Genomic DNA, 25622 nt, shown 5'->3' with positions numbered 1-25622 from the left:
CAAGGCTATAGTAATCAAAACAGAATTGTACTAGCATAAAAAAGACATATTTATCAATGGAAAATAATAGAAAGCCCAGAAATAAACCCAAGCCTTACCACTTTCAATGAAGTGGATGGACCCAGAGAAAGACAAATATCATTTGATTTCACTTACTTGTGGAACTAACGAAATAAACAAACATACAAAATGGAAATAGAATCATAGATACAGAAAACAAATTGATTGCCAGATGGGAGGGGGGTTGGAAGGCTGGGTTGAAAAGATGAAGGGACTAGAAGTACAAATTGGTAGTTAAATAGTCCTGGAGATGTGAAGTGAAGCATAGGGAATATAATTAATAATATTGTAAAAAGTATGTATAGTGCCAGGTGGATACTAGACTAATAGGGGAAATCACTTCTATCATTATATAAATGTCTAACCACTATGCTGTACACCGGCAACTAATATAAAATAATATTGAATGTCAACTCTAATTAAATAATACAAATTTTAAAAAGATAATATACAGACATACTGTGAATAAAAAACTTACATATCAATAAGTAAGTTTAACAAGGTTGTCTGTTTATACATATATACATATAATCTTCTTTATGAAAATTAAGTTAAATTAAGTTAAGCATGAGTTCATACTAATATCCTAACTATAATTTATTACCCTATGGACTAGCATCATATCACTCCAACAGTAATAAACTAGGCTTCCACCATCCACCATACATTTACTTGATTGTTTACTTCCAGTATACAAATTTTAGAATCAGTTTGTCAATATCTACAAAATACCTTGCTGAGATTTTAATTTTGATTGTGTTGCATCTACAGATCAATTTTGAAAGAATGGACATCTTAACAATATTGATTTTTCAAATCATAAATATAGAATATTTTATTTATTTAGATTTTATTTTTATTAGTGTTTTGTATTTTTCATGTTTTTATACATTTAGTTTTATACCAAAGTATTTCATTTATGTACTACTTAATTTGTATTGTATTTTTAAGTTAGATTATAGTTATTCACTTCTGATGGATAGGAAAGTAATTGATTTTTTTTTATACATTAACCTTGTACCTGCAACCTTGTTAAACTTACTTATTGATATGTAAGTTTTTTTATCCAATTCTTTGGGAATTTCTATATAGAAAATCATGTAATCATCAGTTAAAAAGGATTCATGTCTTTCTTTCCAATCTATATAGATTTATTTCCTTTTCTTCTCTTAGTAGAAGTTACATTACCATGTTGAATAGGAATGGTCAAAGAGGACATTGTTTGTTTCCAATCTTAGGATTTAAGCATATAGATTGTTATCATTAAATAGATGTTTGCTCTCGGTTTTTGTAAAGGTTCTTTATTATTTTAAGATGTTCTCTTCTATTTCCTTATAGCTGAGAGGATTTTTTTTTAATATTTTTTATTAGAAAAAGATGTTAAATTTTGTCAAATTCTTTATCTGAGTCTACTGATATGATGATATGATTTTTATCTTTTAGTCTGTTGATTTGATGGATTACATTTATATTTTCTAGTATTGAGCAACTTTCACACCTAGAAGAATTTCCACATGTTCATGGTGCATAATATTTTATGCCTTATTAAAATCAATTTGCTAAAATCTGTTGAGGATTTTTATATCCATGTTCATGAGCAATAATCATGTCATCCTCCTTCCTTTTAGTGTTTTGATTTTCAGTTTTGGTATTAGGGTAATTCTGTACATATAAAATGCATGAAGAAGCCACCCTCTCTTATTTTTGGGAAGCAATTGTGAAAAATAGGTAAAATTTCTTTTCTAATTTTTTAATACAATTTACCTGTCAGACTAGTTTGTTTGGTCATTTCTTTTTTATGAGGTTCTTAATTAGTGATTTAAATACTTGAATATGTATAGGACTATTCAGGTTATCATTATCTAGTAATGGGAGTTATAGTAATTAAGTATTCAAGGAATTGATATATTTCATCTAGTTGTCGATTTTGTAATTATACAGTTGTTTATATTATCTTATGCACTTAATGTAACTGATAACATTAGCATTGCATTTATTATATCGCTAATTTATCTTCAATGCCTATTTACTTACTTACCTACTTACATTTTTATGTGAACAAAACATTCCCTGGGCTGTGCTTGCTGTCAAGAACACTTCCTGTTGCTTCCGTGGGCACTATCTGCCCCTTTGGCCATTCCCATGGACGTGAACTCCCTGCTCTACTGGAGGACATGGCTGGTCCAGTCCTCCTGAATGCCAGCTAGGCAACAGGTTGGGCTCTCATCTGCAAGGGAAGACCCTTATATCCCGGGATGAGGTAATTCCTCTCCTTTCTGCTTATATATGAAACAATGCCGCTCTTGACTGGCTGCCTTTTCTTGAGGCTCCAAATGACCAAGTGCTGAAGCCTCCTTGTATTGTGAGTAATAAACAGCATTTCTCACCCCTCTAGTCCTCCTAGTGATTCTTCCAGAATATCCAAACTCAGTTTCTAGGCCTGGGGCTGCTCCGTTATACTTACTAACTCACTTATTCACTCGCCTGGCTAGAAAAGGATTACTTTTATTGACTCTCAAAAACCCAATTGTTGGTTTTATTGATAGTCATTCATTTTCCTGTTTTAAATTTCATTGATTTCTGCTTAACTTTTGATTACATTTTGTGCTTTCTTTAGGCTTAAATTGCTCTTCTTTCTCTAATTTCTAACATGATAGCATAGGTAATTGATTTTAGATCTTTCCTCTTCTCAAAATATACCTTGAATGCTATAAACTTTTTTCTAAGCACTACTCTCTCTGTCTTCTTTATATTTTAATAAACCACTTCTTTTACCTCAAAATATTTTAAATTTTCTCTGGAGAATTCTAGGCATCTCTCTGTTATTATTTTCTAGTTTAATTCTATTGTTGCCTGATAAAATACTTTGCATGTTTTCTATTCTTCTAAATTTGTTCTGTTAATGTGATGTATTAAATTGATTGGTTTTAGGTGTCAGACTATCTTGCATTTCAGTAATAAACTTCATATGATCATGGCATAGAATCCATTTAAAGTGCTTGTGATTCTGTTTGTTAGTATTTTGTTGAGGATTTTTGCATTGATACATCCCAGGGACATTGGTCTACAGTCTTTTGTAGTGTCTTTGTCTGACTTTGCTATCAGGGAAATTCATGGAATGAGTTTAGAAATATTCTTTCTTCTTCAATGTTTTGGAAGAGTGTGAAGTGGATTTGTGTTGATTCAATTTTATTAAAATTTTAATGGTGTGTTTTATGGCCCAGATTGTGATCTATCTTGATAAATGTTCCATGTAAACTTTGAACAATGTGTATTCTTCAGTTGGTGAATGTATTCTATACATGTCAAGTACAGCAACTTGATTGATAGTGTTGTCCAGGTTAATATATCTTTAATGATTTTCTGCATACTTTATCTTTCAGTTACTGACACAATCTTTTGAAAGCCCCAAATATAATGCTGGATTGGTCTATTGCTCCTTTTAGTTCTATCAGTTTTTGCCTCATGTAGTTGATGTTCTATTGTTTGGTGCATGAGTATTTAGAGTGTGTTTCTTTTCTTGGAACATTAGTAATTAGGTAATGCTTCTCTTTTTTTCTGATAATTTCCTTTTATCTGAAGTCTGCCTTGTTGGAAATTAATATAGCTACCCCAGCTTTCCTTTGATTAGTGTTAGCATCACACATGTTTCTCCACCTTTTTACTTTTAACTTATCTCAGTATTTTAAAAGTGAATTTCTTATACACATCACATAGTTAATTTTTGTGTTTGTTAATACACACTGACAATCTCTGTATTTTAATTGATATATTTAGACCATTTATATTTGAAGTGATTATTGATATATTCAGATTAATATTAACTGCTTCTAACATTTCTATTTATTATCAGAAACTTTTTTCTGCCTTATATGATTTCATATGAACATTTTTATATAATTTCATTTGATCCTTTCTCTCAATGTATCAATCATACTTATTAAAAATCTTTCTTTTAGTGCTCTCCTTAGAGTTTGTAATATAGATTTTGAACTAATTGAAATATACCTTCAAATAGCACTATTTTGCTTTATGTTACTGCAGGTTACTTATAACAGAGAATTAGTAATTCTACCCTCACATCCCTTGAGATCTTGCTGTCATTTTTTAACTCATCCATGGGATATAATCACCTAATATTTTGTTAGTATTATTACTTTTAACAAGTAAACAGTTATTTTAAGTCAATTAAGACTTATTAAAACTATATATTATTTTACTAGTGGACATTCCTTATCTGGTGCTCTTCCTTTATGTTGATCCAAGATTCTGATTTAAGTCATTTTCTCTCTTCCTGAAAAAAAACATAGTATTTTAATACTTCTTTTTGGCCATGAATTTTTTGTTTTTCTTCTCTAAGAAATTCTTTATTTCTCATTTACTTTTGAACTGACATTATGTTAGATATGCAATTGTAAGTCAATTTTTTTCTATTACTTTCTTCTTACTTACATGGTTTCTAATGAGATATCTGATGTAATTTTTATTTTTGTTTCTTATAGATAGGGTTCCCAACCACCAGGTCCTTTCAAAATTTCTCTTTTCGTTTTGTTTTCTGCAGTTTTATCTATGATATGTCACAGTAATGTTTTTGTTTGTTTGTTTGTTTTCTCTTTTTCTGCTTGGGGTTCTATGAGCTTCCTGGATCTGTGATTTGGTGTCTGTCATTAATTTAGGAAAATTTTCAGCCATTAATACTTCAAATATTTTTTCTGCTTCATTGCCCTTTTTTCTCCTTCTGGTATTTTTTTTTTTAAACAAACATCTTTTCAATTGTTTCACAGTTCATGGATGTTATATTCTATTTTTTAATTACTTTTTCTTTTTTTTTCAGTTCGAGAAGTTTCTATTAACCTATATTCAAATTCGTTGATTCTCTTTAGACACTGTCTTGTCTACTGGTGACCCTATCAAAGGCACTCTTCAGTTCTGTTACCATGTTTCTGCTTTCTAGCACTTCCTTTTGATTCTTTCTTAGAAATCCCATCTCTTTGCTTGCGTTACACATCTATTATTGTATATTCTTACTTTTCTTATCAGAATCCTGAACTTATAAGAATAGAGTTGTTGCATTTTTTATAAAGATGAAACTCAAATAACATAAAATTCATTATTTGAAATGAACAACTCAGTGACATTTAGTACATTACAACTACCATGTTTATCTAGTTCCAGAACACGTTCATCACCTCAATATAAAACTCCATACATATTAAGTAGTCATTCCTTATACCTTCCTTTCTCCAGAACCACCAATCTTCTTTCTGTTCTATGGATGTGCTTATTATAAATATTTCATACAAATAGAATCATACAATATGTGACATTAAGTATTTGGCTTATTTCATTTAGCATAACCTTTTCAAGGTTCATCCATGTTGGAGAATAAATCAACGTTGTCTTTTTGTTTGTTTTTCACTTTTCCTTTGTTTAAAAAAATGTTTTATTGTGATAAGATATACATAACACAAAACTTATTATTTTAACCATTTTAAATTTACAATTCAGTGGCATTACATACAGTCACATTGTTGAGCAACTATCACCACAATCCATTACCAGAACTTTTTCATTATTCTAAACTGAAATTTTGTACCCATTAAGCAATGACTCTCTATTTCTCACTTTCTCCAGAAACTAGTAACTACTATTCTACTTTCTGTCTCTATGAATTTGACTGTTCTACATACTTCATACAACATTTGTTCTTTTTTTGTCTTGCTTATTGCACTTAGCATAATATTTTCAAGAGCTATCCATGTGATAGCATGCATTGTAATTTAATTATTTTTAAAGGCCAAATAAAATTCTGTTGTGTGGATATACTACATTTTATTAAAAGTCAACATTCCATAGATGTTCTTTTGGCAATTGTGAATGGCTTTGCTGTGAATATTCATGTGCAAGTATTTGTTTGAATATCTCTTCTCAATTCTTTTGGATATATAGCTAAGTGGAATAGCTGGGTTATAGGGTAACACTATGCTTTATATTTTAAATTTCCATCAATAATGTGCAAGGTTCTAATTTTTTAATACTTTTACCAACACTTCTTATTTATTTATGAATTTATTTTTGTTATCACCATCCTGGTACATATTTCTTATTATTGTTTTTATTTACATTTCCCTGATGACTAACAATGTTTGGGGTCTTTCTATGTGCTTTGTGGCCATATGTATATCCTTTTTGGAGAAGAAAATAATACAAATCAAAGGAAAATCAATTAAGTAAAAAAACAGACAAAAGAGAAAAACGACAGACAAAGTTGATTTTTGAAAAAAAATTAAAAATTTAATAAATATTTAGCAAGTTTGAGCAAGAAGAAATAGATAACATAAAAATTATTGACTTATAATATATAATACTTCACTACAGATTCTCTACATTTTGAACAATTTCTGTCAATAGTCAAAGACAGATAAAGTGCACAAATTTGTTGAAAAAGTAAACTCATCTAAAGAAATGCAAGAAAAAAATTGTTGTATATATCTCCTAAAGAAATTAAATGTGTGGTTAAAAACATTTTCAAAGAAAAAGAATCTCCAAAATTCTTCACTGGAGAATTCCATCAAAATTTTAAAGAGACCAAAAATACACAAGATTGACAACGACATTATAAGAAAAAATATATTCTTAGAAATGAGATTGCTGGATCATATGGTAGTTTTTTTATTTTTTTATTTTTTGAGGAATCTCTATGCTGTTTTCCATAGTAGTTGCACCACTTTGCACATCCATCAACAATGTATAAAATTTCCAATTTCTCCACAATCTTTCCAACACTTGTTGTATCCATGCCTTAGCTATTGTAAATAGCATCACAGTGAAGATAGGGGTGAATAAATCTTTTCAGATTTGTGTTTTAGTTTTCCGTTTTAATTAAATTTTTTGGAGTGGCATTGGTTAATAAAATTATATTGATTTCAAGGGTACAATTCAATAATATGCCAAAGTTAAATTTATTTTCTTTCCATCACCATATACTCTACTGCCTTTAGGCTTATTTACCTCCCTGTCCTTTCCTCTGTTAACCACTAAACTGTTGTCAGTGTCCATGAGTCTGTTTGTTTGTCTTGCTCATTTATTGCTATGTTTTATATCTTATATATGAGTGAAATCATGTGGTTCCCAACTTCTGTGTGAATTATTTCGCTTAGCATGATTATCTCAAGATCTATCTATGTTGTCACAAATAGCAGTATTTCATCTTTTCTTACAACTGAGTAATATTCCATTGTATATATGTACCCCATATTCTTTATCAAAGCTTCTATTGAAGGACACTTCAGTTGTTTCCATGTCCTGGACACTGTGAGTAATGCAGCAATAAACATTAGGGTGTATATATCTTTATGAATAAATGTTTTCAAACTTTTGATGTAGATACCCAGAAGAGGGAGTGCTGAATCATATGGTAATTCTATTCTTAATTTTTGAGGAACCTCCATACTGTTTCCCATATTTCCCATAGTGTCTATACCAATTTACATTCCCACCAGCAGTATACAAGGATTCCTTTTCCCCCACAACCACTCCAACACTTGTTATTACTTGTCTTATTGATGATAGCCATTCTAACCAGTGTGAGGTGGTATCTCATTGTGGTTTTGATTTACATTTCCCTAATAGCTAGTTAAGTGGAAGATATTTCCATGTGTCTGTTAGCCATTTCTGTGTCTTCCTGGGAGAAGTGTGTGTTCAGCTTCTCTGTCCATTTTTTAATTCGATTGTTTGTGTTTTTGTTGTTGAGTTGTATGAGTTCTTTATATATTTTAGGTATTAGGCCCTTATTAAGGGTGCTGTTTGCAAATATCTTCTCCCATTCAGATGGTTGCCTTTTTGTTTTGTCGATGGTTTTTTTTGCTGTGCAGAAGCTTTTAAGTTTGATATAGTCTCATTCATTAATTTTTGTTTTTACTTCTCTTGCCTTTCGGTTCAAATTCATAATTTTCTTTCTAAATCCAAGGTCAATGTGTTTAGTATCTATGTTTTCTTCTATGCAATTTATTGTCTTAGGTCTTTGATTCATTTTGGGTTAATTCTGGTGTATGGTAAGACAACAGTCTAGTATAATTCTTTTGCAGATGGCTTTCCAGTTTTCCCAGCACCATTTATTGAAGAGACTTTTTTTTTTTTCTCCGTTGTATGTTTTTGGCTCCTTTGTCGAAAATTATTGGCTTATATATATGTTTCCCCCCTGCCCCTGGACTCTCAATTCTGTTCCACTGGTCTCTATTTTTTTTCAAATATCATGCTCTATTGATTATTGTTGTTTCGTATATAATTTGAATTCAGGCAGTGTGATACCTCTGGCCTAGTTCTTTTTTCTCAAAATTGCTTTGGCTATTTGAGGTCTTTTGTGATTTTATACAAATCTGATGATTTTTGTCCTATTTCCTCAAAAAATGGCATTGCGATTTCAATGGGGATTGCATTAAATCTGTATATTGCCTTGGGTAATATGGCCATTTTAACTATGTTGTTTTTCCAGTCCATGAGCAGAGAATATCTTTCCATTTCTTTGTGCCTTCTTCAATTTCCTGTAATAATATGTTGTAGTTTTCAGTATATAGGGCCTTCACATGCTTTGTTAAGTTTATTCCTAGGCCTTTTATTTTATTTTATTTTTGCAATTGCGAAAGGAATTTTTTTTAACCTTTTTTGAAATTTCATTGTTAATATACAGAAACACAATGAATATTTATACATTGATTTTGTATCCTACAATTTTACTGCGTTTAATGTTTCTAATAGGTTTTTTGTGTGCATTGGGGGGTATTTAGGGTTTTCTATACAGAGAATCATGCTATCTGCAAAAAGTGATAGTTTGACTTCTTCATTTCCAGTTTGGATGCCTTTTATTTTTTACTTTTGCCTGATTATTCTACCTAGAACTTGCAACGCTGTATCGAATAAGAGTGGTGAGCATGGAAAATCTTGTCTTGCTCCTGATCTTAGAGGTAAGGCTTTTAGTTTTTCACCATTAAGTATGATATTAGCTGAGGATTTGTCATATATGGCCTTTATTTTGTTCAGGTACTTACCTTCTATACCCATTTTATTAAGTATTTTAATGGTAAAAAAATGCTGTATCTTGTCAAATGCTTTTTCTTCATCTATTTGTGTGTTTTGGTTTTCTTTGAATAAATTCATAGATCTTTTGGTTCATAAGATAGTTCTATTTTTAATTTTTTGAGCAATCTCCAAACTGTTTTTCATAGTGGATGCACCAATTTGCAATTCCACCAATGATGCACAAGGTTTCCCTTTTCTCTACATCATTGTCAAAACTTGTTTGTTGATTTATTAATGATAATCATTCTGACAGGTGTTAATTTTGGTTTTAATTTTCATTTCTCTGATGATTAATCACATCGAGCATTTTTCGTATGTCTATTGGTCATTTGTATGTCCTCTTTGGAGAAATGTTTATTTAGGTCCTCTGCCCATTTTTAATTGAATTGTTTGTTTTTTGGTATTGGATTGTATAAATTCTTTATAAAATTTTGGATATTAACTCTTTATCAGATACATCATTGCAAGTATCTTCTCTCATTCAGTAGGTTGTCTTACATTTTGTTGATGGTTTCCTTTGCCATGGTACGTCCCTAGTAGGAAGGTCAACCAGTGAACAGTGGTAAAGATGGAGTTTATCTTACTCTAGAGTCCATGCTGTTTGCAATTGAGCATGTTGTATTTCAGAAACTCCTATTTTACTTTAGAAAAAAAAAAATTGTTATTAGAAGTACATGTATACACACAAATACAAGTCAATCTCCATTTGACGCTTTCCACAGCCAGTCACTAGTTTCCTACCATGAAGAGTCACTGCTGCTATCATTTTCTTAACTGTCATAGGTTTTCATCAGATATTCTATCCAGCTTTCTTTTTTAAAAAATAATATTTCTTTGAAAAAATATTATCTATCATACATATTTTATTTTTGTCAGTTGATCCAATGATGTTTTTTGTAGCATTATTTTCCCTTAGCACAGATTTTGATTTAGGACTCTATGACACTTTTCCCAGCTCTTTGTGTCCTCACTCTTATAGCAATGGGTAGGACCCTGGATCTCTCTTAGAATTTTTTTTTTTGTTTCTACTTACAGATAATTTAAAGCTTTTGTTGTTCCCTATTTCCCAATATGTGGTTACCTGTGCTCTTGTTGTCCTTAGTGATTTTAAGGCTGTTTTGGGTTTTGTTCTTGTTGTTATTGGGAAGAAGGAGCTTCAGAATCAAGAGTAGCCAAAGTTCTCTCTGCCTGTGTGATTTTGAGGCAAGTACATTCTTATCTAGAATGTGACTCCTGTCTCGTGCAATTGTCATTCAATTTTGGATGTCCTTGTGGTTTGGACTGAGTCCTACTGACTATTAAAACAGCATTCCCAATGAACTCTAATTAATTTTCCATTTTATAGTATATTTACTATTTTCATTAATCATGATTAGAGAAATATTCCAATGACTCAAAATTCCATCTGCTCCAAATATATATGTTCTAAATCACTCATTAGCTGTGCTTAGCTTGATCATTCTATTTGATTAATTCTTTTATCACTACCCTCTCATTTTCTTATGTACCACAAGGTTACTCCAAGGGCCATTTATTTCCTATTCTGCGATATAAATTGTATATATCCTTAATTTAATGTAACATAAGTTTCTTATTTTAATTAACTGCCATTACTGTGTGTCAGGCTTTGTGCCAAAAGCTGTACATATATTATCTCACTTAATCCTCATACATTTTAATGACATATATGTTAGTACTGGAACTTTAGATATAAGGACACTGGGGCACAGATTAGAACCCAGTATGATTCCAAAATCTAAGCCCTTAAATACTTGTTAAGATTTTATTACACACTTCCAGATTTATTATTGTTTTACCAAAAGAGAAGCCAGAAGGTTGAAATAAGAAGTCAAACTCTTGACTGAGGATGCTCTAGACCTGTTCTGGAAAATACTAGCTCAAAATCTTGAAATAGAATCATGGGAAAATGATAACATGCTACTAGATAACTTTTTTTATTTTTCCTCTAAAATCTACTCTTCTTCATGTCTACCTCCACCTTGCTTTCTATCCTAGAAGGATGAACCATATGGATGACATCAGCAAGTTAATTTTCTCTATAGCTTATGATGATTTTTCCAAAAAAAAAAGGAAAGGAAGGAGAAAGCTGAGGTTGGGCTTTCTATTTTTTGGTATTCTTTTTTATGAAGTCATCCTTGGGTGATTATATTTCTCAAGCAAAGGTTGCAGCTTCTCTCAAAGCATGAATAATATGAACACCACAGATTTTTTTATATGTACTTTGGAATAGAAATTTGCTTTTTAACTGTAAGTAGATTCTAATTTCATTAAATTTTTTTCTTTATTTTGCTTTCCTTTTGGATAAAAGTATATTTTTAATCTTATTTTAAAGTTCTATTAAAACCTCCAAGTTCATTATTATAATGAGAGATATAAAAATGCGACATCCAGTCCAATTTTATCAAATATAAGTAGAAATATTTTCTGCTTTTTAAAATAATATTCTTGCATCAGTCTATGGCTATAATAAATTTTGAAACTTTAATTTTTTTCAAGGTATTCATTTGTTGTTTAATTTATAACAAATGCAGTGTTACTCATCATCACTAACGTATAACATAATGTGCCTGACTCTGTCTTTTGTGCAGGAGTAATGGCCTAATAAAAATAGAAATCAGAACAAATCTTGCAAAAAGGATTAACATGTTTATATCAAAGTTTGAGTCAATATATGGCTTATGTGTCAGTATTGTTTTATAGGGAATTGTACCTACATAGTAATGCTGATTTTCCTACTAACTGTTATCAAGTAGAGTGCTTTTTACCGAATAGATACAAAATAAGTATGTAATAAATTAGTAAATACTCAATACTTTCATTTCAGAAATCAATTCAGCAAAGATACTAGTATGAAACTTGCTTATGTATCACTTAACGAAATAAACACTCATCGCCAGGAATGAAAGTACTGGATCATAGTGTGTACATATGACTAGCTCTAGTAGATACTGCCAAATATAGATGCCAAAAAAAGATGACCAATTTATGTTCCCACCAAGCAACATATGAGAGTTTTAAGCTCCAAATCCTTGTTATACTTAGTATTGTCTCTCATTTTTATTTTAGCCATTCCGGTATGTTTATAAAATATTTCATTCCCATTTTAATTTCCGTTTCTCGATATTTGGTTTTCTGTATTCTTTTGATTGATTTTAGGAGTTCTTTATATATCCTGGAATTCAGTCTTCATTTGGATATATATTGAAACTATTTTCTCCCAGTGAGCCTATTTACTGTCTTAATGAAGTCTTATTGACTTACATTATTTTTTTTTTTATAGTTAATGCTTTTGGGGTCCTTTTTTAAGAAGTCTTTACCTAGTCCAAGATAGAAAAGAATTCTTTTTCTTGTTCATTCTGAAAATGTGACAGTTTTGTTTTCTATTTTAGTTGTATAATTTATTTCTGGGTTGCCAGTGTGTGGAAAGAGCTCCCCACAGGTTTATGTTGATGTAAGACAATTAGTCTTCCTACCACAAATAAACTGAAATAAGATAAATTATCTTGTCTCCATAGCTCTGAAGACATTATCCTCCACTATGAAACCTGAAAGAGATAATTTATTTAAATAAATGAAGAGAAATTGTGTAATTGTATTAATGCAAATTGCCTTTCTTTTGTCATAGAAATTACTAATAAAAAAATTTATGATCAGTGGCTCTCCTGCATCCATTAAGGTGATTTCCTCCAACTGTTCTGGCCAAATGGTTGTCTGAGGAGGCATTTTTAAAAATTGTAATCAGAGTAGGGTTAGGCTTAGATTGTCAGCTATAATTTATTTAAATTTAAGTTTGTTATCAATTCTTAGAGGAAGATATCTTCCAAATCATATATTTCATATTGATTATTAATTTATTTTTCCTCTTTATTTACAATTTTATTGACAGCATTTGGATGCTAATAAACATTTCAAAGCAAGTTAGGAGATACTATTAAGTCTTCAAAGAGATGACTGCAATAAATAAAACTATTAGATAGTCTCAAAGGAATTCAGAAACGCAGTTTCCAGAAAAATAGAAATATATTCAAACACTTCATTCAAATATTTCTGATTGGCTATTTAATTATGGAGTCATTTTCTTATGTAAAATAAAGAATATAATCTAATGAAATGATGTAAAGAAGAGCTTTACATGTTCTTTTTATCCTTATGGTCTATCTCTATCAATGTAAAACTATGTTTATTTTTGAAATTTTGACTTATTAGAGCATCAATAAAATAAAATTAAGGTAAGAGAGTCTATAAAACAGATGTAACAAATAAATATTATAAACAGAATGTCCCCACACTCTTTAAAAATGAACACTTAAATCTTTTAATTTCTCTTGGTTTTATCAAAAATTTTAATTTAAAAACATGTTACATCGGCATTGTTTACCCAAGTATTTTTGCCCATCATTAGCAGATGAAAAACATGTTTGATCTAAATTACTTTTATTTATATGTAAGTAAAACAAGATCTACCAGCTTGTGTGGAAGAAGTTATAATTAAAAAGATAGATTTAATGATGAGTAGTAATTAAGAACACCACATATCCTTTATGATAATCTTCATGATGGTTTCTGAGAGTTCTTATTCCCCACTATTGCTCATCATAGTAAACATTCAATCCATGTAGGCCAACCGAATAAAAGTAGAGAATTAGAGGCCCAAAAGTTCACTTCCATTTTGATAGAAGGTTGGATAAGAGGGAAAAAAGGCCTACTCAAGCAAAGGCCTGTCTTTACTGCACTAAATATTACCTGACTATGTTACCTGTTTATTCCATAAGGAAGTAAGTCCATAAGAGAGCAGGCCCATTGTCTGCTTCTTTCACTGTTGAATTTCCAGTACATAGAAAGTGCCTTTTATGTAGCAATATAAAAGCCCAAAATATGTCAAATGATTAAAAACTAAGGAGTCTAGTTATGACCTTAAGAGATTATAAATTATTGGATAGATAATTGAAATAAATTATGTCAAATTGAAATGTTTTTGTTAAACCAAATTACATTTTTAATTTAATATGAAAAATTTTACACTGTGAGTAAGATCACTAGGGTAGGCTGCCTACTCTAAATTTGCACACCCTGCTATGTAATTCTAATTACCAGTGAGATTAAGATTTTCTGCAAAATGCCAGATGAAATCTGCCAATTGGAAATGGTTAACATTTGTGAATTTTCTAGCTTAGTAACTGACATATAGCAGTGGTTCTTTAAATATTATTTCCCTTCCTCCTTACTCTTGTATTCATTTAAAGTAAATGAGAAGCAGAGTGGTACATTTCTGAAGTTGATAACTTAATTTCAATGTTTAAAGGGAATTGTAACTGTACGTGCAAATATAATAGTACGATTTATTAATTTTATAATCAGATATATAATAGAAGACATATAGGCTTAGAAATCTGTCTGACCTTGAGTTGACTGTAGGTTACTTATTTATTAATTGATTAACCTTGGATAATAGTTTTTGTTTATTCAAAATTTATTCAAATGCAAAATATTAGTAATACTAACATCCCAGAAGTTGAATGTTCTCCCAAAAGTCCAATTTGATTTATTTTGTTAGTTTAGCTTGTACAGCAAGAGTTTTAACAGGGACCTAATACAACCGTAGTACAGCAAGATGAAATAGACAAACAGCAGATAAGTATACAGAAAGAACACAAAATAGACATGTTGAAGAAAAAATTCAGGTAATTAACCATAGCTCTAAACCACTGAGTAGAGACTGACTTGAAATAAACTATTTCACTTTTGTAAAAAAATACTGTGTCTTATGTTCAATAAGAGAATTCTCCAATTCAGGTCATACATTTTAGTCAACCAAAATAGTAATGTTCTCCATTCTAGAAATGTGACTGATTTGACAAACATTTTCCTAGATCACTGTCTCTGAAGGTGAGAATATAAAAAAGAGAGGTCATGTTTTAGTATTGTAATGCCTTGAATAAAGTGATAACACGATTGTTCTGTGTAGAAAGAAAATCAGCATTCTAGATGTTAACATTGTCAACAGTTATCTTTCATATTAAAAATTAATATGCATTGTGTTTTCACATCTAGAGAAAATATGGCTGTAAAATCTTCAAAACAAATGTTCCATTGGTACCTAGAAGTTCTAGTAAAAAATTCGGTAAGGGTTATCAGTAAATTAAGATTGATGGTACAATTTCCATTTTTTATTATAATTATTATTTATGCCTACAGCACCTGGTCTTCCTAAGTGTTCTCCCATCCAAGTAGTAACCAGGCTCGACTCTGCTTAGCTTCCAAGATCCAACATCGGGCATGTTTAGAGTGGCACATCCATAGAACATGGACTGTGGCTCCACTGGGGCATGAACCCTTCTGCATGCAGACGTGCTAACCGCTGCACTATGGAACCATGTTCACACTTTCGATTTTTTAAAGTGTGTTTTAAGATAGTTTATGCTTTATAAACCTTATAAACAAATAAATATAAGTGTATCAAATATTTATACTACAGTTTACAGGTTTGGAATATTTGGCATCTTAGCATTGTGTTTTATTAAAAAAGATAACACATTATTACATGTAAAATCTCCCTTCTTGATGTGGCAACATCTAATATCTCATACTAAATATTAAACACAGAAATATAAGATCTGCTCCTACCTACAAAGAAACTCATAATATAGTTGGAATGCTATATGCAACATATATGTGAGTTCAGTAGTAGCACTCCCTTATTTAATATGTCTGGGGAATAATACAATCATTCACTGCTAAATAGGACCAAAAGAAAAAATGCTAGGATTAAGTGATGGAAAAGTACAGATAGAATAGGTAGAATTTAGATAGAAATGTGAGAGTGAAAATAGGTTTGGAGGAACACAAGATGACAGAGGAAGAAATATGCATTTTTGATTAAATGGACAGTATGAAAAGTTATTAGTACTGAGCAATTGAGTAGGAAAGTGAAGAGCAGAGAGTTTGGAAAATGTATATAGAGAAGTTTGACTCAGTGCTTTGTGCTGTAGTCTTTAAAAATTAGTAAACAAGGCCATGGCACAATAAACTAGTTTTTGCTTCCTTCAGAATTTTTCTAGGGAGAGTGCTGAAAGAACTTGAGTAAGAAGTAACAAAAACAGAAAGACACACTGGGAGACTTTGGCATATAAAGAATTCCCTTCAAGAAAGGAGTTGCTGCCCAGCTGTGAGAAGTGTGGACAGCTGAGAGCATCCAACAATTAGCTCTGCCAGGATGTACATCAGCTTTCTAGCTCAGAGCATGCTCAGCTGATCTCACCCTGCAAGGTGGTGGTGCAAGAGCCTAGACATGTCTGCCTAACACCCTACTAATTGGTAATGCCTAGACGCTAGATGCCATACTCCATTTTCCCTCTCTTAAATCATCAAGTCCCATGAATTTAGCTTCTGACATATACCCTAAATCTTTCCACTGTCATATCTAAGTAAAGTCACACTTTTACCTAGACTACTAAACATTATTTACATGAATCAAATTACATTGCCAATATATATTTTAACTACAGAAAAAGCTATTTTAAATGGTGCAAATACCAAATACTAATATCCTCTCAACTAGTTTTATACTTCCACATACACTTGTGTCATTTAAAATTAAGTTCATCTGTGTATTACAGAAAACTCATGACTTTAATATATAAGGGCTCATTTTTCTTTTACAAAATAAGGAGTCCAGAGGCAGGTTATAAAAGGCTGCTGTGATGGCTTTATAAGTCATCAGAGACCCAGGCTCATTTATCCTCTGCTTATCTATCCTCAGTATGCAGCTGCCACCCACCAGTTCACCATTTACTCCAAGACAGCTACTAGAACTCCATCTATCATGCTGCCATTTTAGTCTGCAGAAAGGAGAAATGGTAGGTAAGATCATGCCACCCAGCTAAAACAACTCCTACATAGACTTGTTAGAGGTTCCATACAATCTGGCTTACATCTTCTTAGTATGGTCCCAACTACCCACAAGAGAGTTTGGATAACACAGGATTTTAGCTAAGAACACAGTTAATTGGGAAGAAGTGAGGGAGGTGGTATTGTGTAGGCAAACACACAACCTTAGCATCATTCTTTCTATAGCAGCCAGATTAATTTTTATTTGTTTGTTTTTTAAACTAAACTCCATACTTTACTGGGATGCATTAGTTTTTTCCCTAATGCCCTTTATCTGCTCTAGGACCCCTTCCATAATATTATATTTAATTTAATCACTGTATCTGAGACTACTTTGGCTTTTGGTAAAATATCCCTCAGTATGGGTGTTTTTGATGTTTTTCTTAAGATTGGACTGAGGTTTTGTGTTTTGGGGAAACAGATTGCAGACATAAGTGCAATTCTCAACACTATATCAAAGGTACATGCTATCAACATGGTTTATCATTAATGTTGTTAACTTTGATCTCCTGACTGAGGTAGTATTAACCAGGTTTGTCCGCTACATAGTGAATTCCCCTCTTCTACTTCTCTACTATACTCTTTGGAAACAAATCATTAGATGTAGACCATACTTCAAGGGTATTCTACCTCTTTGAGAGGGGAGTATCTTCTTTAATTAGTTGGTATTCTTTATGAGCTGTTTTTGCTCCTAGGGTCTTTTAATAAACAGAGCTAAAAAATATATGTATGCATACTAAATGTGTGTGTATATATATGTATATATATGTATACATATATACGTATATGTGTGTGTGTGTGTATGTGTATATATATATATATATAATCTTCTATAAGTATGAATATTAAGCTATAGAGTTCAAATTGATGTTTCAACTCTAATAGTTCATGATTCATTTTAACATTTTCTTTTTCTTGTCTCTACAAAATGATTTTCTAAGTATGTAATTCATACATTTTCTCTTTTCTGCTTAAAACCTGAAAGTATTCTCACCTCAGAATAAATTCCAAACTTATAACTCTGGTCTACAAGATCTTACAATGAAATAAATGAACTAAATTCATCATTTATTTTCTTATCAATTAAGGATATCTGTAAGAAAGTGAAGAACCTGTCTATAGCCCTTTCTTTATGTGATGAGAAAACAATCATAAAATAAAGGAAACATTACATTCATTTATTTGAATTGTAAATTTGAAAGCCATATATATTTTACTATTTAATCAATTAATTAAAATGAATTAACCTGGAATCAATTAAATTGATATCGTATTAAAGTAAACATATAATGACATTAAATTTTGAATAATGTTTCTTATTAAACATTTGGCCACCATGAATCAGTTAATCATGTTTCTTTCATGCAAATTTAAGAAAAATTAAATAAAGCTGTAATAATATGCATTGTGTGTCTGTGTATCGGGAATTAATTCTGATTGCAATTTTTGCTATTCTTGATACATGTATCTATATCAAACTAAAGAGAGAGCTTGAACAATAAGTAAGGTTTAACATGCCGTTAGTTTTTCAAATCTTAAAGTGAATATTCTAAATTTATAATTATACTCATTAGAAAAAGGGTATTGGGAACTTCATTCAACAGTACTGGAAACTCAGACTTGCCTTTAACAAGATCTAATACTTTGGAGATGTTTTTCATAATAGATGAATAAATAATACATAAAAGTTGAAAGTTTAGCATTTAATTTTGAAAGAAAGAAAGGAAAGAATTTACTATCATCTCTTTGGTTTCACTTATGTCTGAAATATATTTCTGCATATTCTGTTGTTGAATCTAAGTATTTTGATTCCAAAATACTTAACATGGGGATAAAACTCAATTATTCAATTGTCAAGATTCTCCTAAGTTTGTTTTCCTAAAAAAAATGATAACTTTTTCTCAATATTGAAAAAAACTGTTAAGACTGAACTGAGGTCAGTTTTTCCAATGTAACAAATAATATGCTAAAATATGCCTTTCTGAAGAATTTAAAACAACGTGTCCCTCATTTTGATAAAATACGTGTACATCTTATCGGACAGAGAACACACTTAACTGGTAAGGCAGACTTGACCCTATGACTCTTAATGTACATGGTATGATGGAGAGCTGGACAGTATTGTCTATGATTTGCCAAAGTCATGCATTTCACTGTTTCTTTTAACCATAAAATTTGCCTTTTATGAGAAATTATTTGTGGATGAAAGATGTTTATTGTGCTTACAAAATATGATTTCAGTCTCTACCATGGCTCCCAAAAAAGTTGCTTAGTAAATTAAAACAAACAAACAAACAAATATTTTCTAACTCAGTGAAAAACACTGAGTAAGAGATGATTCATAGTCTCATTTGATTTCACCTAGCTGTGTAAATATAATTCTTCTTCTGATGTGTAATTTCCATAGTATCATGATAAATAGGTTGGCCGACATTTATTCATGAGATTTTTTTCATTAACCTTGATTCTGGTTTTTAAGTTTCTCAGTAATCGAGTTACTTAGACGAGTTTTTCTTATGACTAGTATTCCTTTAAATGTTCCCTCTCTCCCCCTGGTTTCACTAGTTTGTGTGTCTTGCGAGCCTTAAGGGCCCAAAACAATCTATTTCTTATTATAAAACACACTTTCGATGATGTTTTAGAAAATTTTTTAGAATTTTTTTTTCAGAAAAATAAAATGATACAAATATTGCTAGCTTATGCTGTTTTCTGACAAAATTTATAAAAGGCAATATACAGGGAACTAGAAGTTTTGTCATCAAAAAAAACAATTTTAATTTTTAGGTAATTATAATTGTACTCTCTATTCAAAATTACTTTTTCAGAGCCTGGGTACAAACATAACATTTAAATATATTACCTCTCACTCATATTTCAAATCACATTCCATGGGTCATGTTCTCCATTTACATTTATATTGTTATTCTCAGTTTTTATTTTTATACTTTATATGTTAGTATTTTCTTCACTAGTAATTACTACTTTTTGCTTTAATAAATATTTTCAAGGTACTGATCTATGAACAATATTTTGATAACAAAAATAAGCAACAATATATGACTAACATAAAAACAAGTCGCTCAAGATGATGGCACCTGGCTATCTTAAGCTTGGCAGGGACCAATTCACTTGCTAATCATGGTCATTATTCCCCTCAGGTGCAAAATTTAAGGCCATACCAAAAAAGTCAACAATATATATTAATAATGTAGTAATTTAAAAAAATCAAAATCAGTGTAGAACTCCCTGATGAATAAAATAACAAACTTCTAAATTAGGATTAGTATTAACTTCTTTTTTTCTTCAGACTCCAATATAGTTCTGCGAAGCACTGACCAATTTAATAAAGTCTCTATGTAAAACTATTCATAAATTACACAGGCAAGTTGAGAAATGTTTACAAATCAGATTGCCTCTGCTTTTTCTACTGAAACCAACGAAGCAGTCATAAAACACATGATAGACAATTAGAGATTACAAGCAGTTTATTCTAAGAAAAATCATTGAGAAAAATTTATCCATTTCATGTTTATGTTTTCTGATTGAAAAGACTAGTACTTTTGTATATGTAGACTTTTCTTTAAAGCTTGTCAACTATGGCCTAGTTTGTGACATTTCTTCATTAATTGCAAAGCAGTGTTCACATGTAAGCTGTAACCATTATATGTAGTGAAGTATACTCTATGCTCTATTTTTCTTCCATTCATAAAGATGTTTCCACAATTATATTTTTCAAACTCTACCATGATTTACACAGACTATTCCATATGCATTGCCATACATAAACATAAAATAGAGAATAAAACATCAATGTTTAATTAAAATTCTCTTTTACTTGGACTTGTTTCTACATGAAATCATTCATACAAAGTGGAATATATTCAGTGTTCTATATTTCAATTTTGTATATATTTTTTAAAATATGTTTTAGTATGTTCCAAATGTACAGTAATGAATTATGCACTTTAAATTTAAACTCTAGCTCCCTACATCAAAGGCAAACTTTCTTTCTATATAATATAAAATGTTTATAATTTTTGAGCAAATAAAATCAGTTAAGAGATTATGTATGCAACATAGTTAATGTATTAGAAAAAGATTAAAGAAAAATACAACATGGTGTAAAGTTCCACATTGTAAAAAGCATAAGACCGCATTTCAGTCATTTCTCCCATTAATAACAAAAGCCCCAGGGCTTGCCTTAGTGTGACAGGAGCACTTGAGGCAACTGTCATGGTAATTAAAATCACAGTATCTCCTTACCTCCAATTTCACATCATAGAAGTTTTCGAAGTCCTTTAAACAGGAGATACCTGCTTGGCAGCATAGATTTTAAAATGTGAAATGGGTATGAGGAGCAAACCTCTCTTTAATGTAAGGAGAGATCAGTCTGAGATTATGTCTAAGCAGTCTGCTTACCAAGAAGTAGGAAAAATAATTTTTTATGAACAAAAAAAAATGTAATATTTCGTTTAGATTAAATTCAAACAGTTGAAAGTGAAAGTACTAAAGACAGTTGCTATTTGAAATAGTTTGGCATGGTCTTTTTCCTTCCAATTGGCTTAATGTCTTGGAAAAAAATCTCAGTTCAGGAAGTAATTCAAAAAGCAATTACTGTTGTTACCGTCAGAGAGATCAGAGTTTCGGTAACACACACACCTCTAGGTCCTTTTCACTGCTGGAGAAATGAATTTCAAGTCAGGAATATGAGACTAAAATCGGCTAACCACGTGGAAATGAGATTAAGTACCACTAAGGTGGGGTAGGGGTTATAGTCAGAAAAGATGGAGAGCTGTAACCCCTGGGGAAGTGGAAGGTCTGCATTATATTTGGGGCTGTGATGGGGTGGTTCCAAAGGCATTCCTAGGTAATTGGCAAGTGAGGTTATTTTGATTGACACTTGGCTGCTATATAACTCCTTGCCTAGTGTGCATGTACGTATCCAGAATTTTACTACTATTGTAGTGTTCTTTGGGCGGTCTCTAGGCTGAGCCCCTATTCCTTTATTCCCCTGTTGCTCATGTCTGACTAGCTACCTAACAGTATCATTTAGTACATTAAAAAGAATCTCAAGGCAAGTCAGACACAGTAATGACAATTGAAAAAATAAAAGCATGAACATATTTTGTATACATATATCATGTTAATATTTCTAAAGAAAATTGATTTAGAATCTCTGTTTCTAGCAAGAAGTGTTCATAACTTCATAATTCAAAAGAAATACTTGCCATTTCCAAGGATGAGGAAAGAATAAAATATTTATTCTTAAAGAAAAAAAAAGTTTTCAAGAAGTCAGTGAGAAAGACTGAGTTGGAAGATTCTCTGGTTTTTATTTTACTGATTTAATTTCAAAACTCTTCTACCCCTATGAATGATGAATGGGAAATATCTATCAGGTAGATAGAAAGTAACAGAGCTAGAAAGGTGTTTTTCAGCTTCGTTCAGAAAGATCTCAATGGCTTGAGAGAATCATTTACGTGTGACTATAAGTCCTAAAGGAATCTGTTTGGTCACCACATTTGGGAGATCTGGATGGGGATATTCAAGAAATGTGTCTTTATAACTAAAGCAAATGTTATGACAGGAATGAATCACTTTATGATAGATTATTAATGCGTCTCTTGGGGAAGATACAGTACTCGGTGCATTGAAAGTGGACTTCTGTTTAAATAGCTACTGCTACTCAATGAAACAGCTAAGATTAAGGGTGCAAGCAACTAATAATCAGTTCCAAGATGATTTTTAAGTAGATGCATGAGCCTATTAGGATGAAACCAAACTTGATCCATTATTTTGTTGTGGCTTGGCCACAGGATAAAGATGAAGTCTTTGGATTTCAAAGTACAAATGAAAAATAATAATAATAAAAGTTTAAATTTATGTATTTATTTAATAAACTTTTAGATCAGTTTTAGTGTTACTGCAAAATTGAATAGAAAGTAGAAAGCTCCTATCTACCCGCTTTGCTCTCCCCACCCAAACATACAACCTCCTTGACTACCAACATACTTCACCAGCATGGTATGTTTGTTACAACCAATGAATCTACATTGACACATCACTACTGCTCAGATTTTAGGTTTTGTTCATACCTAAAATACATATTTGGTCTAAGTGATTCATTTGTATTTTTTACACAATTATAAGTTCACATGCAGTTGTAAGAGATAATACAGCGAGAGTCTACATATTTTTCACCCACTTTCACCTAATAGTATCATCTTGCTTAAGTAGAGTATGTTATTACAACACAAAATTATTATTGATATAATCCATTATTCAAAGCCATTATTTTTACATGTAGCATTGTATATTTGTGGTTATATGCATTTTGTTTTAAGGAATTTTATCACATGTGCTGTCAAGATTGAGGAAAGTTTCATCACAAGGATCCCTTGTGCTACCTTTTATAAACTACAGGCTCCCTCTTTACCTAATCCTAAATCCTGGAAACCACTAATGCTGTCTTTGTGTTTATAATGATGTAATTTCAATAATTTGTATAAATGGAATCATATAGTGTTTAATCTTTGAGTATTAATTTTTTCACTCAACAAAATTTCCTTAAGATCTATCCAAGTCAATGTGTATATCAATAGTTTTTTCCCTTTTATTGCTGCATGGAATTCTAAATATGGACATACCACTGTTTAATTATTCAACTGTTGAAGGACATATGTATTGTTTCCAGTGGTTGGCTATTACAAATAAAGCTGTTAGAAATATTCATATACAGTATTTTGTATGGGAAGATAATTCTTATTTCTCTGAGACAAATGTCCAGGAGTACAGTTACTGAATTATATGGTAAAGAGATGTTTAGTTTGCTAGAAACTGCCCAACCATTCCCAGAATAACTATACTAACATACATGCCCAACAACAATTTATGAGTGATCCAGTACTTCTAGATTCTAGACGGTGTTTGGTGTTGTCTTCTGATGGAGTGTAGTGATATTTTATTGTGGTTTTAATTTGGTCTCCCTAATAGCTAATAATGTTGACCAACTTTTCATATGCAATTCCGCCAACAATGTATGAGGATTTCTTTTCCTCCACATCCTCACCAACACTTGCTGCTTTTAGACTTACTGATGATAGCCAATCTGATATGTATGAGGTGATATCCCATTGCATTTAATTTGCATTTCTCTGATAATTAGTGACCTTGAGTATCTTTAGATATACATAATTTCTTATTATATTATGTTTGTTTATCCCTTCATGAAATTTATTAAAATCTACAAGAAATGGAACATTTATTATGCCATTAAAACAAGAGTAAATTTCCACATCATTTTTATCAGCTGTCGTGATTAATTTTGCATCAACTACGAGGCCATGGAGCGCCAAGATACTTGGCCAAACATTAGTCTGTGTTTCTGTGAGTGTATTTTTGAATAAAATTAACATTTAAATTGGCAAACTAAGTAAAATAGATTGCCCCTCCTAATGTGGGTGGACCTCAATCAATCAGCAGTGGGATGCTTGAATAGAACAAAAAGGAATTCCTCTTGCCTGACTTCCTTTGAACTGAAACATCAGCTTTTTCCTGCCTTTAGACTTGAACTAAGTCTAAGCCTGCTGGCCTTCAGACTGGAATTATCAGAATATCTAATAATCAGACGAGTAAAACTTCTTATATAAAATCTATATGACATCTCATCAGCTGTGTATGAGTTTTTATTTCCCTAAGCAGCCACCATGCTGGCAATAGATTTTGTGTATTAAACTTATTTTGTATTAAACTTACTACAAGGACATGGTTCCATAGTGTAGCGGTTAGCACATATGCTTTATACACAGAAGGTCCTGGGTTCACACCTCAGTGGAGCCATAGTCCATGATCTACGGCCATGCTACCCTGAACAAGTCCAATGTCTGATCTCAGAAGCTAAGCAGGATTTGGTCTGGTTAGTACTTGGATAGGAGACCACCTAGGAAGACCAGGTTTTGTAGGCATAAATAATAATAGTAAATGAAAAACAAACAAACTTACTGTGGATATAACTTTAATTTTATTTCCCTGAAAAATGTTTCATACTTTTTGTACAATTTAGGTTTCTTTTCCTGTGCATTATGTTCTCTTACTTTTTGTCTATTTTCTTATTTATTCATATTATTATTTACATTTTTTAATATTAGTTTTTAAATTATAAATATAAAGTGTTTTTACATTTCAAAGTGATGTGGATGGCTTTTTCTTTTACCACCATCTATCTCCAGAACTATATAAAGATAGATGGTTTTGAGTGGATCTTGGTCTTTAATTCTCTTAGCAAGATTTATGTGTGTGCATCTATAAAGGCCCAATCTGGAAGATAAGAGCCTGGAACTCACATTTGAATCTTTTTTTCACTTTTTTTATTGTGATAAAATTTATGTAACATACAGTTTATCATCTTAACCATTTTTAAGAGTACAGTTAAGTAGTATTAAGTACATTCCTGTTTCTACGCATCCATCACCATCATCCATCCTCATTAATTTTTTATCTTGCAGAACTTACACTCTATACTCATTAAAAAATAACTTCCCATTCTCCCCTTTTTACTATCTTCATAGATTTCCCTGTTT

The sequence above is a fragment of the Pteropus alecto genome, unplaced genomic scaffold (genome assembly GCF_000325575.1).
Source record: "Pteropus alecto unplaced genomic scaffold, ASM32557v1 scaffold62, whole genome shotgun sequence".
Taxonomy (NCBI): domain Eukaryota; kingdom Metazoa; phylum Chordata; class Mammalia; order Chiroptera; family Pteropodidae; genus Pteropus; species Pteropus alecto.
This window is presented reverse-complemented; position numbering follows the sequence as displayed.